This window comes from Abramis brama (assembly GCF_963993115.1).
Source record: "Abramis brama genome assembly, contig: SCAFFOLD_102, whole genome shotgun sequence".
In the NCBI taxonomy this organism is placed as follows: domain Eukaryota; kingdom Metazoa; phylum Chordata; class Actinopteri; order Cypriniformes; family Leuciscidae; genus Abramis; species Abramis brama.
Genome location: NW_028156052.1, coordinates 35,722 through 48,813, shown reverse-complemented (window position 1 = coordinate 48,813; position 13,092 = coordinate 35,722). Strand labels below are relative to the sequence as shown.

At 38.1% G+C, this 13,092-nt stretch overlaps 1 protein-coding gene and 1 long non-coding RNA gene across 3 annotated transcripts in view; one reads left to right on the top strand and one right to left on the bottom strand.

The window, feature by feature from the left end:
- Nucleotides 1-13,092, top strand: part of LOC311077117 (NLR family CARD domain-containing protein 3-like) — a 42,126-nt gene that overhangs the window by 752 nt on the left and 28,282 nt on the right. The gene's annotated exons all lie outside the window — the stretch shown is intronic.
- LOC311077119 overlaps nucleotides 1-13,092 on the bottom strand; it is a 32,540-nt gene that overhangs the window by 11,811 nt on the left and 7,637 nt on the right. Inside the window, exon 1 of one of the 2 annotated variants that reach the window (XR_014604763.1) lies at nucleotides 10,931-11,054. The exons of the other annotated variant lie outside the window; for it this stretch is intronic. This is a non-coding gene — a long non-coding RNA (uncharacterized lncRNA). Of the gene's footprint in view, nucleotides 1-10,930; nucleotides 11,055-13,092 lie in introns of those variants that run through there. 2 annotated transcript variants of the gene reach the window in all.

Genomic DNA, 13,092 nt, shown 5'->3' with positions numbered 1-13,092 from the left:
TATTATTATGTCTCTTATGCCTCTGGTCTGTATCTAAATCTTTGTAAATGTGTGCTTATGGCTGTGAAAGACTGTAATTTACCAAATATCGATAACATCTCAGTAAAAGATAGTGTAACATATCTAGGAATTATCATTTTGAAAGATAAGTTGAAGCGATGCTCTCTCAACTTTAACCCTATAATTAATAAAACTAAAAGAACTGGGTTTCACTTTATTTTGATGGTAACTTTAACACATTCTGTTGACTATAAGTAACGCTGCACCTACACTCTAAAAACACCTGGGTCAAAAATAACCCTTTAACCCAACTCCTGGGTTAAAAAGGGACCAACTAATTTATGGGTTATTTCAACTCAGAAAATTGGGTTATTCTTTTGACCCAAATTCTGGGTTAAATACCTGACCCAAATGTTGGGTTCAAAAAACGTTTTGTGTGGCTTGTTTCTCGTTTAAACACATTAAAATCATTAACAAGCTTTAAAATTACCCATTTTTCAACTTGGCCTATCCGATTTTAGAAACCAGTATTCAATCAAATGAATGCAAAAGTAGGCTACACTGACAGTCAGACTATTCTAGGCTACTATTAAACTATAAGCTTATGTTACGGAAAATAATATGCGATCAACTTTGGCTATCAATGAGTCTGTTAATTGTCAATAAAAGACGCTTGGAACAAAAGCATTCAGTAAGTTAGACCCGGAGAGAGTTGTCATGAGACCGCAGTGTCAGTCAGCTAGCTACGTTTGAAAACCCTGCGGGCGCGAATGATCTAGTGTGTTGTTTGAGTGCGAGCGTGACGTGAGGTGAGCTGAAGGTAGTGGGAGGGAGTGTCTGTTGTAAGTTTAGGGGGCACGTCAGCCAGAGCTGTGGTGTGTGTCTGTGTGTGTGTGTGTGTGTGTGTGTGTGTGTGGGTGAGTGAGACTGCTGCCTGCTGAACATTGGGTCGCAGGAAGAAGGATCTGAAGTGCCTGTGTTTCGGAAACAAAAACCCGCCGAACTGATCCGAAACCAGCCCAATTTTTATCCACCCGCCCAAACCCATTTTTGCCCACAAAATAGATTGCAAAACCGCCCAATTGGGCGGTAACCCGCCCAATCTGGCAACCCTGGTGGGCGGGCGAGAGAGAGAGAGAGAGAAAGCCAACCCTATAACCCAGAACATGGGTTACTCTCTGAAAAAATAACCCATAATTTTAACCCAACACAAATAACCCAGAAAATGGGTTGAAGAAATAACCCAGGAGTTTTTAGAGTCTACATGTCAGCTAACTCTCATCAGAGTATTAGTGGAGTATTAGTAGACTCTGTTAGGGTTAGTAGAATAAGATGACATGTAGTTGCAAAGTTACTTATAGTCAGTAGAATGTCTGTTGAGGAGCATCAGATTAAAGAGTTAGCAGATATTAAGCAGACAGTCTACTAATACTCTAATGAGAGTTAGTTGACATGTTGTTGCAAAGTTACTTATAGTCAACAGAATGTTCAAAAAGGACCATCAAAAATAAAGTGGATCTCTGGCTTCACAGAGATCTTGAGTTCTGCTTACAAAGGTGTAACTATCATATAGACAAAATACCAGCAAAATGATCAGCCTTCAACAAACAAATACTTTTATAATTGGTCTTTAATTTAATTTATAAACATTATTTCTCTCCCATTTATTAATTTATCTGGAGGAATAAGAGATGTTTTACACGTAAGCACAAATCTCTCTTTTACAAGAACTGGTTTCACCACAATATTAAACTTGTCAATTATATAATGAAGGACTGCTTCTCTCATATGAAGAATTTCTCTCTCGTTTTAAAATACCAGTTACTCAGACAGAGTTTGCTATAGTTATTTGTTCGATTCCATCGGGTAGTTGTATGTTATTTAAGGGTGTATTTGAATACTGTTTCTCTGAGTTTACCTCATTTCATATTTTTGAAACCTTTGTTGGCAAAATTAGTTTTTCATTAACCTCCAAAAATATTAACAGAGCAATTCACTTTAAAAAACAAACAAACACGATATGTTATATCTTATTGGAACTCTTTATTAAATGGTAAGGTGATTTGCTGGGATAAAGTGAGGTTGTTCATATTAAATACAGTTAAAAAAATATCATTTAAACTCATTAACAGAGTTTACCCACACTGTAAAAAAATGTACCTGTAAATTTACAGTAAAATACAGGCAGCTTTAGTTCCAGCTGTTTACCGTAATTCAACAGTACCAATGCTGTTCATTTTACAGCTTTACTGTCATTTTACAGTAGAGTACTGGCAGCTGTGGTTCCAGCCATAATTCTACAATATGAAAAAATAAATACAATACATTGCCTAATTAATAGGGCTGGGAGAAAAAATCGATTCTCCTAGCTATCGCATTTTTTTTTAACGATTCTAAAAAATGTTTTTGTTTTTCTCCAGAATCGATATTAATTCAAATTAAATTGCTTTATTTTTGTCCTTGCTTGTAGATGAGGTTGACAGAAGTTAGCCACTTTTGTCCAACAGAGGATGAAGTGTGTCGTTATCTGTGAGTGAGTGTCGTAATAACCCGAGTGTGCGTGTGGAAGAGGCACTGAAGCACTGAAAGCCCTCGCGCTGCTCATACACTGAGAGAGATCAGACAGTAGAGCTGCACGATTCAGCTTTAAAATACTGTGATCTCCATTCAAACACACACACGATCTTTCAATTCGTCTGTCTATTACACCTGACAAAATCATATCGCAACATTCAGATCTGTGCTGGCGCTGACCCATGAAACCGCTTCACAAAGAGTCTTCAACCTCATAGTATCATTATTTCTGTGATGCCATAGTTCAAATTATCATAGACGTACTGGGATAAAAGTTTAAAGTTCAAATATGAACACTGATGTCTACGATAGCGATCAAAATCAGCTTTTGATAGAAACTTGGTGCTTAAAATAACGCATTTATCGATTACATTGTTTCGCCACTATGTGGCGACAAGTGACTGTTAAAAAATGTATTTGTTATTGAATCGTTTATTGGAGAGGATGTAGTCCTGTATGATGCTTCTGAAATAAAAGTCAGAAAGATGCGATGAATTGTTTTTGTAAATATGACTCATACATCATGTACAGTCTGTATTAGTGTATGATTTAATATTTCCCGATGGTCTAGTGTTAAAAAAATTGCAATATCGAATCGCAATTATTGAATAAATCACAATACATATCATATCGGCACCCGAGTATCGTGATAGTACCGAATCGGGAGATAGGTGTATCGTCCCAGCCCTACTAATTAACATCGTCACTGTATATAGTTTACAGATATGTCAAACTATTTTTCACTAGATGGAGAGAAAATAAATAAAGATGAAATAGATTATGGTACATCCAGAGGCGCCCCAATAGGGAAGGCAAGCCAGGAAATTGCCTGGGGCCCCGCATTTTAAGGGGCATTCCAAAATGACATCATGGCGCAAGTTGTGAATGAACCCGACCTGGCCGCGACCTATGGGATTCAACCGTATATGTATGAGCCAGACTCTGAACCTGAGCTGGAAAGGGAAGATGTAGAGTCGATGGAAGGACGTCTACATCAAGATGTCTCTGAATGGTAAAGACAATCATTTTGACTGAGACATACATTAACATCAGTAACGAGCTAAAACGTTTGTTGCTAGTTTCTCCCACATAGGTTTACCTTTTATTTAATGTAGATTACATTAACGGAGATGTAGTCCACTTTTTTTTTATCAGCTTACAGTGGTTATTGAGATCAACGTTTGCTATCATGTGGTGTTTTTGCCTTGTTTCACGTTGTGTTTTTTTAGACATTCAATATTTTTCTTCTACAGACATGTAACGTGATGTTTTTCTTTATGTTTATTATTACTTGACTGCAGTGGTGTAGTCTAGTTTTTTGTAGTGAGTATACTGTAATATACCCCCCCCCCCCCCCATACTCACCCATCCCAGACCATCACTAATGCATACAGTATGCATCAACATGTAATTGAGAGCATTATGAAATATTAGGTGTTATCAACATGTCAATTTATTATAAGCAACACAAGACTTTAACAGCCATTTACAGCTGGGGAGACTGGACTGATTTTCTACTGTTTAGTGTTAATCACCATCTAACTCAGCCAGTTAAGAGCTACATTTAGCCTTAGATGTTATATGAATATGGTCCCTGAAGCACAGGTTTTATCAGTTGACAATAAAAATAAAAAAAAAGAAACATTATAGGCACAAATACAAATTTACTTTTAGAAATGGTGTTTTTGAAAAAAAAATGGTGTTATTGTTTTGGCAAGTTTAGGCTACTCTTTAAATTAAAACATGTATGAAAACTTGTCTGATATTCCCTTAAAATAACGTTTTAATAGATTTTATTATTATTATTATTTTAAAATTCATTTTTACTTCTTTTTAATTTCTTTGAGTTAGACCGAACTTTTATTTTGGTGGGTTGTAGACATTTGAGTTTCTGTGTGTTTTAATAAACTATTATTATTATTATTAGGCCTACGAAGTATTGGCCCTTGAAGTATACTCTACTGTGCAATAGTAATATATTTCTGTTATAATTTCTTCAAGTTATACCAAACTTTTATTTTGACAGGTTGTCGTAAAGACATTACAGTTTCTATGTGTTTGTATATGAAACGAATGAATGACTTTTATCAAATGAAATGGTGAAATTCTCGTGAAGTGACTCTCATAGCAGCTCTGCGATGAAGTGCACATGTAGTAGCTCATGTCTCAATACAGTGAAACGCTGAAAACACCACGAGCGTGATCACGCGTGCTTCAGTGTGTGTGTGTGTGTGTGTGTAGTGGAGCACACATTGAGCGCTCATTCATTCCCAGAGACGCGTAGAACAACTGCAGTCTCTTTTAACTTTAATATTCACAGACACTAGTCCATATCGAGATTTGATTCATTGTACATTTGAAAATTTACTGTATCTTGAAAATTGTTGTATTGTATTGTATCTTCTGTTATAAAGATGAAGATTGACATTTCGTTAATTAAAAAAAAAGCACATAATGTTGTAAAAATTAAACAACTTGTGTTCTGTTATGTTCTGTGTTTTGACTACTTTTTGAATTTTGTATAATAATATCTCTAGGTAATGAAGATATATTAACAAAAAAATGGTATATATTATATATAAAACATATATAAAATACATATATTAAAAAAAGGGCCTTATTGGTTAATTTTACCTGGGGTTCAATGTTGGTTCGCCTCTGGGTACATTAAAACACAGGCAAAAAATAGGCATTGACAAATTGGCTGAAACTGACCCAAACTGAATCTCAGCATAAATACAAACATTAAGTTTAGAAAAAGGGTAAAGCATATTTTCCAAGACAGATCCTTTAAAGAGTTTGTTCAAAAATTAAATTATCATTATTATGTTTTAACCTGATGCTATCCCAGATGTGCACAACTGCCTTTCTTCAGCACAACACAAAATGCAAGAAATTCGAGAAATTCAAGATCTGTAGATGCTTACATTTTGAAAATGAAAGACTGCAATGATTTGGAAAGTCCAAATGTAATGAATGAACCTGATCAATTAATGTCAAATGTAGCAAAACAGTAGGTATATAAAAAACAAATAAAGCTTTAACAAGAAATGCTCTGCCTGTCTGCACTCAATTTATCGCGTAGCTGTGTAACGCAAATATGTTGGCATGTTCATGTGAGAGGTAGAAGAACACAATGCTTTGATTGCAACAAAAATATCACTCTGACGAATCAGAGCACGGGTCAGAAGCACTTGTGTAAAGTTGGAAATGTTTTACTTATTAATTTTGTTTCTTTAGTCACAATAGTGGAACCCATTTCCTTGCATTGTATGCATCCAACAGAGCTTGAAATTCCTCCAGATTAAAAATATGCATTTGTGTTCTGATAAAGAAAGTCATATAGCCTACACCTGGGATGGCATCAGGCACAGTCCAATGAGAGGAACTAGTGTGTGAATAAACCTTAAGAACAGACACCCATTTATTTATTTTTACAGCCAACACGTTACACCGATGTTAGAGAGATCAGGCAAGAGGTCTGATGAAACTGGTCAACACGCCCAGGTCTGAGAAGAAAACATGTCAGTGACTATAGATAGTAATACACACTTTTAAATGAAACAGAAAATTAACTGTTTGGTTGATAAACGTAATTAGACACGTAGAAAAGTAAATAAATGAGGGTGTATGTTTGTTACAGTAGAGAAAACCAGACAAAATATCATCTTAACAGAAGCAGGGGCCAACAATTCTGTGTACTACTGGAAACATGCATGTGAATTTGTGGTACTGCATGTGTATATTAACTATGTTAAATATTAACATAACCCATACAAACACACATATAGTGTAGCCTACGTGCAGAAACGCGTCAATAAAATATCAATAAAAAGTTTCGCAATTAAAAAGCTTTGTGGCGTTGCGATTAGTGGTGGGAAGTGGTCGGATCTTTGAATCCTGTTTAAAAAAAAAGAAATTGTGCGCACATCCAAAAACGTATTGGCAGGTGCTCGATCGAATGAAGCATCAAATTCAAAATAAACAAGAATCGGCACACTGCCACTTCTGCTCCCAAGAATTTATTAAAATGAACAACGTTTCGACCCAAAGGGTCTTCGTCAGGCAAGCAACAATTATAGAAAGGTACAATGTTATGGAAAAGAACCACCATGACAGAAATTCAAATAAATTATAATTTGTTAGAAATAAAAAAGCTACAATTTTAGACCAGAAATACATCATGTAATTGTTAATTATTAACCAATTTCTGTGTCCAATACGCTGTCACGTGACAAAATAAGAATGAAAGACTTTAGAAGAATCAGACCCGAAGACTCGAGAGATGAACTAATCATTTCTCTTTCCGGTAATGACAGTAGGGCTGGGCGATATATCTATATATTTTTTAATGCGATATGGAGTTAGACCATATCGCATATATCGATATAGTTCAAATTTGCGCTGTGATCCTTGCTCCAAGCAAGCTGCTGACCCGGAGCTCTCTGCACTGCTCCCCGCGCCCGCGCTCCTCCTTTTCCACTCTGCGTGCGTGTTTAGAGCATGTTTTGTTATGAGAGGCGAATCATGACTACTTCAGAAAACCCAGCACAATAGGAACTACCAGGCAGTGACGTAAGTGTACGCTGAAATAAAGTCTTTCACCTCAGAAAAACTGACTTTCTTGTCCTGTCAGCCGTTATACTGTGCTTTTAGCGCACACTCAATTGTACGTGCAAATGTGACGGCACGTGCTGTGTATCGCCTCAAGCCTTGTTTAAGCTAGTTTTTTTACTCGACGCGTCCGCACGAGCGCGAAGGTGCGCGCGGCAAAAATGACGTAATTGTGGTGTGGGCGGTCGTGCGCGTTGGGTGCGCAAGACCCCATTTTGCTTGGCGGTGTGCGTGGCTTTTTTTTGTAAAGCCTTGTTTATACTTTCGCCTGGCTCCGCAGCGCGAGTCTCCGCAGACTGCGCGCGCACCTCCCCAAGCGGACGAGGCGTTTATACTCGACGCGCTCGCTGTTGTACTATTCTGTGAAACGACAGGGGGCGACTCCAGTAATTGTCCTCTAAACCATCAGGAATCAGAGGTGAGAAGAAGAAAGCTATACACACGTGAAAGTGTTTATTTTAGTACATCACCACCAATACTATAAAAATAATCGTGTAAAATCCAGTAAACACTGAGATTATTACTTGTGATAATAAAACAAAATATATGGATATGAGAATGTAACTAAATATAACTAAATTAACAATATCTTACATATTTTCTAATTACACTAAACATTTCATTAAGTTTTGTGAACATTTTTATTAAACATGGACCTTTATGTTCATTAAATACTTTTTATGCTATTGTATGCTCATTTTTTAAAATGTAATCAACTCATTTAGACGTGCAAACTGGGCGCTGGTGTGGTGAGAAGTTCGAGCTCGGCCAGATTCGGCTCGAAGTCGTTCATCTTCGGATGCGGCGCCGCGCGCATTGTTAAGCCTTGGTTATACTTTCGCCTGGCTCCGCAGCGCGAGTCTCCGCAGACTGCGCGCGCACCTCCGCAAACGGACGAGGCGTTTATACTTGACGCGCTCGCCGTTGTACTATTCTTTGAAACGACAGGGGGCGACTCGAGTAATTGTCCTCTAAACCATCAGGAATCAGCGGTGAGAAGAAGAAAGCTATACACACGTGACAATGTTTATTTTACACCACTACCAATACCACACTACAAAAAGAATCGTGTAAAACCCAGTAAACCCTGAGATTATTACTTGTGACAATAAAACAAAATATATGGATATGAGAACTAAATTAACAATCTCTTACATATTTTCTAATTTCACTAAACATTTCATTAAGTTTCGTGAACATTTTTATTAAACATGGACCTTTATGTTCATTAAAAATACTTTTTATGCTATTGTATGCTCATTTTTTAAATGTAATCAACTCATTTAGACGTGCAAACTGGGTGCCGGTGTGGTGAGAAGTTCGAGCTCGGCCAGATTCGGCTCGAAGTCGTTCATCTTCGGATGCGCGCCGCGCGCGTTGTTACAAAAAATATCGCGCACACCGCCAGGCGAAATTGGGTCTTGCGAACCCAACGCGCACGACCGCCCACACCGCAATGACGTCATTTTTGCCGCGCGCACCTTCGCGCTCGTGTGGACGCGTCGAGTATAAACCAGGCTTTACAAAAAATGTCGCGCACACCGCCAGGCGAAATCGGGTCTTGCGAACCCAACGCGCGCGACCGCCCACACAGCAATGACGTCATTTTTGCCGCGCGCACCTTCGCGCTCGAGCGGACGCGTCGAGTATAAACAAGGCTTAACAGCGCGTGCGGCTCCGCATCCGAAGATGAGCGACTTCGAACCGAATCTGGCCGAGCTCGAACTTCTCACCCCACCGGCACCCAGTTTGCACGTCTAAATTAGTTGCTTACATTTAAAAAAATGAGCATACAATAGCATAAAACGTATTTTTAATGAACATAAAGGTCCATGTTTAATAAAAATGTTCACGAAACTTAATGAAATGTTTAGTGAAATTAGAAAATATGTAAGAGATCATTAATTTAGTTATATTGTATACACATTCTCATATCCATTTTGTTTTATTGTCACGAGTAATAATCTCAGGGTTTACTGGGTTTTACACGATTCTTTTTGTAGTGTGGTATTGGTGGTGGTGTACTAAAATAAACATTGTCACGTGTGTATAGCTTTCTTCTTCTCACCGCTGATTCCTGATGGTTTAGAGGACAATTACTCGAGTCGCCCCCTGTCGTTTCAAAGAATAGTACAACGGCGAGTGCGTCAAGTATAAACGCCTCGTCCGTTTGGGGAGGTGCGCGCGCAGTCTGCGGAGATTCGCGCTGTGGAGCCAGGCGAAAGTATAAGCCTTGTTTATACTTTAGCCTGGCTCCGCAGCGCGAGTCTCCACAGACATATTTGGCTTTGACTTTGACTGAACATTTGCTCTCACTTTGCGGAAAAAATATCGGGATATATATCGTATATCGATATTCATCCTAAATATATCGGAATATGACTTTTGGTCCATATCGCCTAGCCCTAAATGACAGCATAGCCTCTATGGGAGGGGAAGAACGAAAGACTTGGACCCGAACCCGAAGACTCGAGAGATGAACTAACCATTTCTGTTTCCGGTACAGAAACTATAGGATGTTGCGCATGCGCGGTCAACACAAAATGAACAAATCACTCTCTGAGACAACTCTGTAGTCCCGAGTCATATTAAAGATTCGTTCAAAATGAACAAATCGTTCATGATCGACCCATCACTATTGGAATGTAGTAATGTCACTGTTCTTGAAGCACTTCTCTGTTACTTGCTCTAAAATTACATTTTGAATTAGCAACGGAGGCTTATCATATGTGTAAGAAATAATTAGGCCTACACAAAAGATCGTTTTAAGGACAAAAACCTGACAAATGTCTTGAAATACTACATCTGAACAATGTCTTGAGATGTGGTGACCAAGGAGGAATAACTGAAGATGGGCCTTTGAATTGCACTTCGAGTCATGGCTGCATTGCATTATTTTTCTATTAATAATAATAATAATAATTATTACTAATAATTTAACCCGTCATCAATTATTCCTAAACCTAGCAGTTAGTCAAAACATATACTTATAAAGCCAAAGAAGCTCAGTGATGTGGCTCTTAAAAGAGCCTTTGGGGTGTAATTAGCTCCTGTTGACACAGGGAAAAGAGAGAAAAAGAAGAAACATCATTATTAATCAATGATTATTGACTAATGACTATATGTTATGAACATGATAAATCACAGATCTAGGATGCCTGCTAGATCTAGGGCTGCCCCCTAATAGTCGACTAGAAGAGGCTTAGTTGACCAACATTTTATTAGTCGGTTAGTCGAAGGACAATAACTCAACTGGAAGAGGCGAAATCACGCAGGCTGTGATGGACATATAATTAAAGGGTTATTAGTTCACCCAAAAATGACATTTATTCCTAACCCCATTCTGAACCCCATTCTCCATTCTGAAACGCGTCCGAAAATGAACTGCAACTCAGCAAATACTCAGTCACACAGGCATACAGACACACAGGCATGAAGCTTGAATTCTCTTCTTTTAAAGCAACACTAAGGAACATTTTTACCTTAAAATAATGTTTCCAAAATCGTTTCAGTGGTTCATCGTGTCGTAACAGGGTGAAAGGCACTTCTGCATTCGCTTTGCGTCCCTATATCTGCTATAACCACACTATGCAAGTTTCCCAAACCGGGTCATGTTTCTGTAGTTCTAATGACAAATTTGACTTGCTTTACGTCAAGCATTACAATAGTCATTATTTAGTTTTTCTTCGTTTCTGATGTTGCAATACATCATACTTTCATAAAATCATGCAACATACTCTACCTTGTCTGTAGACATCGTTCATTCCAAAGCCGGTGCTAGATAAACAGCAGCGTGCGTGCGACAGTCGGCTGCGGGTGGTGAAATTATTTACGACAGCGGTAATGGACAATTCCGCTTCCAACCTGTAGGGCGACCGAAGAAGAAAAGTTCCTTAGTGTTGCTTTAAATGAAGTAATTTATATAAAAAACAAATATTCTCAGTTTATGTAATGTGTATGAAAAGAGAGAGATGTCAGTCGTTCTCATCTCAGCTCATTATCTGCTAATGTGACCACGCCCACGGAGAGCGCACACTATTCAAACGCAAATGATCTGAGGCATCCATGCAAACGTGTCGATGCCCACATCAGCTGGATAACACACCAAGTTTAATCAGACTCATGTACTTTACGACTCTGTGAGGAATAATACTATCTTAATAATAATCCTGGAAAATTTACCTCAGAAGTGCTGGTAGTTTCATTTCGAGGAGCAATGGATCCAGCTGAGGATTGTGAATAGTAAGTTCTTTATTCTCAAGTGCTTTGTTCTAATCGCGATATGGAATAGTGTCTGTAAACCGCAAAAAGACTGTTTAACTCTGGCACAGAGTTAGACCCTTTTGACTCCACACAGAAACAGCAACGCGTGCGGCATGACATCACTTTGTTGCAAAGACATTTGATGTGTAAAACCAAGTGGAAAGCGCGGGCGCACCGCTGTCTCCTTCTTTCCACAAGCGCGTGCTTGCTCTCTGTGGCGTCTGTCGTTGCTATGCAACCATGAACTGCGCTCCATGATGACAAGGAAGTATCAGCAAAAGATTAATAGATTTCTAGCCCTTGCATTAGCTTTACTACTAGATATATTTATGGAGATGAAAAATAATAAGGCGCCCTGTACAGCTATGATCAGCTGTTCGGCCGAGCATTCAATGTTGTTACGCTGCGAGCTGATCAGTTGGTTCATTGCTGCCGTGCTCTATCACTCGCACACCATAAAGGAAGAGCAACATGTTTTTTAATGTTTCAGTTTCTTGATTAAAATGGCATAATTTGGAAGCGGATAATTTCTTCACAAACAGCTCATTATGACTCAAAATGATAGAATGCTGCACCTACACTTGATAGTGTGAATAAGATCAGCGCAACGCAGACCACTGCATTGACAGTGTGAAACATATGATCTGTCTACGGCCAGGGCTCAGCGGAGCGGAAGACAGAGAAAGAGAGAAAGCCGGTCCAGCGCTGATTGAGGAATTAAATTCGAAAATAAAAGACAGTTTGACATTTTTTCTCGCATCTGTGAATTTTTTTTAAAATCATTTGCTCTGAGATGAAGCAAATATATTTGTGCGGGAATTTCTCGCACTATAAAAGCTAATAGTCTTTTTTCTCGCTTTTATAGTGCGAGAAATTCCCGCACAAATATATTTGCTTCATCTCAGAGCAAATGATTAAAAAAAAAAATTCACAGATGCGAGAAAAAATGGCTTAAATTATGCGCAACCCCCGCATTCACGCACCGAAAATTCAAGCCCTGCAAAGGTGAAGAATTTGTTATTTATTACATAAATAATTGTTCAAGCTACCTCACAGAAGTGCTCTGTTTGTAAGAGTTGTTGAATGTTAAAATAAGGTGAATTAAATAAAAAAATAAGGAACATCCTGGATCTGTTTTTTTTTTTTTTGCTCTTCTTTATTCTTTTTTATCGAAGTATCGGATCGGGACTCGGTATCGGTAGATACTCAAAATCAAATGACTCGGACTCGGACTCGGACCCTAATAATATATATAATATTTGTAAAAAAATGGCTTTTTATATATAATATAAATATATATATTTTTTTTTTGTCCTTGCATTCTATAAATATATATATTCTTTTGTCCTTGCATTCTTTCTTGTGGCTCAGTGACACACCTGAATAAAAGGCTCATTATGCGGGTCATTGTCTTCTCAGATGTGAATCACATCATTATTCATGATCATTCACGCCCCTGCGCATATTGCCTTTTCAAACAAAAAGTGTCTTACAAAGTTTAAATCAATGTATTGTTTTATGTGAATGATTAGGCAGGATGATTTTCACATCATTTTGAAGAAAAAACTCTAGGCGACAAAATGCATTATTCAGAAGTCTTGTGGACACATATTTAGTATGTGTTTTGTGGCCTTATTTCAG